Source organism: Oryzias melastigma, linkage group LG22 (genome assembly GCF_002922805.2).
Source record: "Oryzias melastigma strain HK-1 linkage group LG22, ASM292280v2, whole genome shotgun sequence".
Lineage (NCBI taxonomy): Eukaryota > Metazoa > Chordata > Actinopteri > Beloniformes > Adrianichthyidae > Oryzias > Oryzias melastigma.
In genome coordinates this window covers 26,454,340-26,461,414 of record NC_050533.1, presented here as the reverse complement: position 1 = coordinate 26,461,414, position 7,075 = coordinate 26,454,340, and the positions used below count along the sequence as shown (strand labels likewise).

The window sequence follows — 7,075 nt, the reverse complement described above, 5'->3', positions numbered from 1 at the left end:
CTTGGCATACAGCCCCTCAAAACCCTAAGCTAATGTTAACGCAGTATTAAACAAATAGCGAACGATTTTGGGGCTATCCAGCAGTACAGTTTTGAGACCAGCTCTGACAAGGAAAATTAAGAAGTTCATGGATCTAAGTGCATGCATCAAAATGAAGCGAAGCAAGGGCCCTGCTATTCTTCATTCTGATGTTTTGAATTGAAGAGGAATATATCCATGCATGTCTTTGTTTTCCTTGTCTAAGCTGGAATCTGGTTTAAAACTTTACGGCTGGATAGTTCTGACACATGTCATAATTTTTGCATTTTTGTTGCACCGCCAATGTTAGCTTGGGGTTGTGAGGGGCTGTAAGCCAAATTTGGAGTCGGCCTGTAAACGGATGAATGATGGCATGATCCTACTTAAAATACTTATAGGAACACATTTACAATAGATCTAAAGATAACTGGATTGGGACTTAAACAAGATAAAAATAATATAAAAGTTATCAGAAAGCAATGACAAATCATTAATTTAATGTAAACTTTTTCTAGTAGGCAGAATCTCCAATTCTGGACAGAATTTGATATGAATCACAATTAACAAAGCTGTTGTATTTTTTTTTTTTTTTTGCCTTTTTATTGCAGTGCCTTAGTATCCTTGGTTGTGAATTTGTATTTTAAAAAGAAGTAATAAATTATCAGTAAAAATTTATATTATTTGTTTGTTTTTTAAAGAGCAAAGGCCAAATAACAGATGAGAGCAAACAAGAAAGCAGGACTGAATGCAAAGTGTCATGGTGGAAGAGGAATCGTGATGGGCACCGAGTTAATAAAAGAAAAAGAAGGAAGCTGCATTCTTGTGGTATGATTTTTTTTTTTTTTTTTAAAATACAGCATTATAGTTGTAATTACTGTTTTTTTCACCCTTAATTCAAGAAATGAACCATACTTCCTATATCTAAAAAAAAATTAATTATATTTTCCCCAACAGACTCTGGTAACAGTGGCTGTGCATCTGCAAGTACATCATCTTCAGTGGAGCCTCTGTATGAAGGTGGTAAGTAAGAAGCACACAAAAACAAACTAAAATGCTACAGTGTATGATAGGAGTGTAACGATCCATGAATTAATATCTGTGGTTACCGATTAGATTTACTTCCAATTATTTGTTCATTTTGACCAATCTGATTCACTGACTTAAAATGGATCCATGAAATCTTTATCCAAAACTTCCAGCACTGTGACTCTGAGATAAATATCTGATCAGAACAGTGCCGGTGAAATTTACCAGAGTCCTTGTAATTCTTCGTGATAATGTGTAAAAACTACACTGATCACAAAAATTATAGGAACACTTTTCTATTGGTACTAGCATGAATTGAATTAAACCTGTCTGATAATGTTCTTGTTGGTTAAGAAGCTGAGTTCCTCGTTAATCAATTTCAGCTGTATTGGTGTTCATGGAATTAACAACAGGTGCACTTCAGTGGCAACAATTAGAAAACCCTCCAAACAGGACTGGTGTTACATGTGGAGGTCATTTCAAGTTTCTCCTCTTGATCTTTTTTGGCTGGTTTTCCACTCGTGCTGATTTTGGCTTGATAATTATCTCTACTGGCAGTATGAGGAGATTCCTTAACCCTACAGAAGTTGAACAGGTTGTCCAACTTCTCCAGGATGGCACATCCACACGTGCTGCAGAAAGAAGGTTTAATGTGTCTCCCAGCACAATATCCAGAACATGGAAGAGATTTCATGAGACTGGTGGTTATTCTGGGAGAGCTGGACAGGGCCGTAGAAGGTCCTCAACCCCTCAGCAGGACCCATACCTGCTCCTTTGCGGAACAGGCTGAGCACTGCTCGTGCCCTACAGAATGACCTCCAGAGGGCCACTGGTGTGAATGTCTCTACCCAAACATTCAGGAACTTATTTAGACACTGCCCTGTCGTTATTTGTATAGATATCCAACTTCACATTGAGATCTGATGTATCTAATGGGTTTTTTAACATGCTCCTTTAATTTTTGTGAGCAGTGTATAATGAATTTTAAATTCATTCACATGTAAGTTTTATCAAGTTCAGTCCGCTGTTGTTTTTCCACATCAGAATAATACAAAGAGAACATTATTTGAACAGTTTACAACACTGTATGGTCACATCCCTTTGCTAAATTCAAAGTGTTTTCCACACATTGAACTGTAATAATGCTTTGTAATGTTCTGCTGCATCATGTGTGTTGTCCACTGTGATAGAAGTTAGTAATTTTTTTTTTTACATTATAGTAGAATAAAACTACCATCACTTAAACCCAATGTTATTCTCCAATATTGATATTTTTATCAATATCTTATTTTTAAAATAAATAAAAAATTGAGTAGGTCAATTTGATCAAAAATCTTACCTCATTCAGATTGATGTGATTTGATCATATCAATAGAAATCTATTAATTGATTAATAGATTAACAGTTGCATCCCAAGTAAATCACTTGTAATACTTTAAATGATTATTTACTTTTATCAGAGCTAATCTAACAACTAATGAAATATAAAATTAAAGATTTGTCAATGAATGAATTTGACTATTTTAAAAATTGTATTGAATATCTGTCATATCTTAAGCTCCTCAAGTACTTTTTGAACAAATGAAAAAGCTGTGCACCAATTAGTACTTTGTCTCCCACTCCACTGCTAATAGTATTAGTCAGAGCTTTTACTGGTAAATATTGTTTTTTAATTAGAACTAGCTTTTTATGACCATAATGTTACTGGTAGCAGAAAAAAACAAATAGACATAGCTGCACTTTCTTCGCTGTCACTCTGAGTATTATAACCACTTGCTGTTTTATTTCACTTTTGACATTCATTTTATGTTATGTTATTAGGTTTCTCACTGAAGAAACTTGAGGAGCTTTCAACTGATGATGCCCCTTATATGGAAAGCCCTGACCCACAAACGTCAACCTGGTGGAAAAGGCAGAGCGATGCCTATCTGCACTGGAACCGATCAAGAGTTGACAACCTGGACAGCTTGTTGGCATTGTAAAGTGTCACAGCCAGACTCTGCGGTCACTGTTCCCCGGTAGCCGTAGTCAGGTGCCATGAATGCATGCCATTGGGATGGTTTTGTCCATCCTGCGACATTCATATCCATCAGCAAAGATTTTCTTTGCACAATCGACAAACCACCTTTGAAGGTTTTTATAAATCTATTCCACCTTCTGAGGCAGTGACTCTTGATGACGGCACTTACACCATCTTTGAACAAGGTAAGGGGGTGGGGGGGTGAAAAGGGTTGCCTGTGTAAGTGGGCGGGGTAATAATTCTGTTTGTTTTATTTATTTTTATGGTGTGCAGCCCTTTGTGTGGGGAAAAAGTATCAATAATTCTTAATAAAAAAAATATTGATTTGATTTGAGGGAAATTATCTCAACACTTGCAGAGATAATACATAATCTGAATTGTTTTCCTTCCAGCTTTTCTCGTCAGATATTACCACAGCGAATCAGTTTCCTCCATCTAAGCCTGTCTTCAGCATCCTCCACTCTAACACCAGCCACCTTCATGTCTTCATTCACTGCATCCATAAACCTCCTCTTTGGTCTTCCTCTAGACCTCTTTCCTGCAGCTCTAGACTCAGCATCCTTCTACCAATATATTCACTGTCTCTCCTCTGAACATGTCCAAACCATCTCAGTCTGGCCTCTCTGACTTTATCTCCAAAACCTCTAACATGTGCTGTCCCTCTGATGTATTCATTCCTGATCCTATCCATCCTGGTCACTCCCAAAGAGAACCTCAGCATCTTCATCTCTGCTACCTCCAGCTCTGCTTCCTGTCTTTTCTTCAGTCCCACTGTTTCTAGTCCAAACAACATGGCTGGTCTCACCACAGTCTTGTACACCTTTCCTTTCATTTGTTGAAGTTAAAAAAGTTAAAGTCCCACTATTTTGTCACGCACCTAAGTGTGTGAAATTTGTTCTCCGCATTTGACCCATCCCCTGGGGGAGCGGTGAGCTGCAGACACAGCCGCGCTCGGGAACCATTTGGTGGTTTAACCCCCCAGTCCAACTCCTTATTGCTGAGTGTCAAGCAGGGAGGCACTGGGTCCCATTTTTAAAGTCTTTGGTATGACTCGGCCGGGCTGTGCTGAAACTCTTCTGTCACACATCACACAAAGAGAGAATACATAATAGAGTTAACAAAAATATATTTCTGTCTACGCAGCTAGTTTCCTTCCGGTTGTGTTACCACCAAGATGTTGCCAAGACAGCGATGTGACACTCTCTGCTGGCACACCAATAATCCTCATTAACATAAATGGTGCATACAAAATTTATTTTTTCATTTGAAAATAACATTTTAGAACATTGGTAACGTGTGTTCTCTGTGTGTCATCTCAGGTCGTTTTGAGCTTCACAGACCAGTTGTCACATGTACCAACTGTGGTAATCGTTGGACCCCAGAGGTTTCTGATTTGGTCAGAAGTGGGTACTGGCCTTCAACAATGCAGGCACAGACATTGTATCAGCAGGACTTGTTTGAGTCCTTTAAAGAAATGAAGACAAACTGCGCCAGGAATGTCCAGACAGGCTTTCACATCAATGCTGGATCAAAGAACTAAGTACTTTGGAAGAGTGAGTTTATAACTTTAATAACTTTCAATAACATTTTTAAGGTTTTTATTTTCATCACCTGTCAATAATTTGCATGTTTAAAAATGTCAGATGAGTACTGATGTTTTTATATAAAGGACAATGTTTCTTCTTATTTGTTGTAGAAAGGGAACGTGAATTCTGATGCATTTCAAAGAAGCTTTTTGCAGTATATTTACTGTAAATTTGAGGAGGGGCAGCTAAGTGGCATGGAGGACTGGTTTGTGTGTCCAGCTTGTGTTCCAGACCAGTTAGTTGTTTCTCTTGATGGCAACAGAAAATTGTACCGTTTCCAAACTTTCAACAGGTGTGTTTAATTCATTTTTTTTTCATATCACTCTTGTAAACTAAATGGCTTCTTCTTCTTTTGTTTTTTTTTTTCTCAGACAGGACCAGGCTGCGTTTTTTGATGGTGTCTTTTTAGCAGAAGACTCTGAGGTTGAAGCTTTTGTTGCAGAAGTACGTCGTGTTGTGAAAAGTGTATGTACATTTTTTTAACTTGTAAATTCACAACTGATATTTTTTTGTTTTTTTTAAAGGAAGCTTTGAGTTAAGAAAGTCCAAATTTCAATGTAAAACAAAAGAAAGCAATTTTATTTTTTTCAAACTTTATGTATTGTCTTTTATGTACACAATTTCAAAGTTTGCAGTCAAATTATCTCATTTATGTCTATCAGACTGGTGGAAAAGCCTCCTGTGGAAACTCACAATGGTCTGCTGCACGAGAGACATCAAAGCAAGCCAACAAGCTTGATGAGGAAGGTGTGGAGATAGCTGTTTGCCGACATGGCTTCCTTCTGAAAGGTACAATTCGAACTTTCTATAATGGCAGTTTTTAATGTACCGTATATGTTCCAGTAGTGGCCTTCTCTAACTGATGGTGGGGTCTCATATAAACGCGAAGTCTAACAGGTGCTTGTTACTTTAGGTGCTTCTTTAAAACCTCCCTGGGTCGCGCACAGTTGTGCAGACTCCAGGCTCTGTCTTTGCATTATGTAGTGATGGCCAGGAAACGCACACTTCTGTTGGCGTCTAAAACTTATCCAGTGATACACGCCAAAGAACATTCTGGTGAGATACCATATTTGAGGTGGATCCTAAATGTATCCAACTACAGCGCAAGCATATGTATGATTTTGATGGGACAGCTGCAGGAAAAAAGCAACATGCCTCATGATGGTACAAGTGAAGAGAGCGACAAATTAGAAAAACTGGTTTGAACATGAATTATTGAGCAATGACAGAAAGATGCACGTGGCTCGTGGAAAATGATCTGCATGAAAGTGAAGAGAACTTTTGATACAGAGATTGATGATGTTACAAAGAGAACAGAAACATTTACAACCAGTGCTAATCTGAACAATGTTCTCATCATTTAAAATCTTGAAATGTTCATCTAGTGTTGTCTGCATTCCTTGACCAAATTTCACCACAAACTGAAACCATTCTGTCTGTGATGGAAGAAAAGCCAGTCTCCACTAGATGCCTGTCTCTTATAGACGCTGTTCAGGCTGCCAAACTTTTGGAATAAATGTCAGGGCTACTATTGGAAAATGCACGGGATTTGTAAATGTACATGTCATCTTTGTTCCCAGGGCTCAACATGTTTCGTGGTGAAATCTTTGCATATCCCATGTTCCCGCAAAAAGACTTTCAAACTGCAACCTTTTTTGCCATGGATGTCACATGCAGATATGTACCATACCTCCAAACGGTTACAAATGCTTTGCATCATCTAAGCCCTTCCTGTCAGTAATGCATGCCAGAGCTCATTGTGCAAAATGTGAGGTAACTGTTTTAATTACTCTGGTGGTACAATTATTTTGATAAAGACAAGACAAAATGGTCTGTTTATGTTCATATTTTTAATCCTAATTTCTATTTTTTTTGTGTGTGTGTCTAAATAGATCAAATGGAGCACAAGGAACCAGGAAGGAGTTGGCACCACTCTTGGTGAAGAGGTCGAGCAGGTCAACAGTTTTCTGTCTAGGTGTGCTTTGACCACCAAGTACATGAGCAAACCAGGTTTGTATAACTTACTTACTCTAAATGTAGTTTGAGAAGATTAAGTTAAAACCCAGCACACATTTTTAGATCAATTGCTAAATAAATTAAAATGTTATGTATCAGCAAACTTCAGCAAATATAGTATAAAAGCACTCATAAATGTGAGTGAAAACTTGTTTGTGAAATTATTAAAAGTAACAAATTGTCCACTTTTAGCAAGAACAAATATGTTAACAGTTCATGCCATGGGCTGGAATGAACGCAAGAGAAAGAACCTCCAACGAGCTCTTTGTTCTAGGTTCTCTAAGGTATGTTCATCTTAAAGTATTTAACCCTTGCTGTTTTAAGGGTTAAATACTATGGTTCAAATTAAGCACTTTTAAATGGATTTTAATCGAAGTATATGATTAACCTACTTCCTCTTGATTTTTTT

General features: G+C 37.6%; 1 long non-coding RNA gene across 1 annotated transcript; it reads left to right on the top strand.

Annotated features, from left to right (window-relative positions):
• Window positions 1-3,077: 3,077 nt before the first annotated feature.
• Window positions 3,078-6,670, top strand: LOC112147223. The gene is made up of 4 exons (XR_002919424.2): window positions 3,078-3,249; window positions 4,208-4,303; window positions 4,384-5,439; window positions 6,231-6,670. It is a non-coding gene; the product is annotated as an uncharacterized LOC112147223 (long non-coding RNA).
• The last annotated feature ends 405 nt before the right edge of the window (window positions 6,671-7,075 follow it).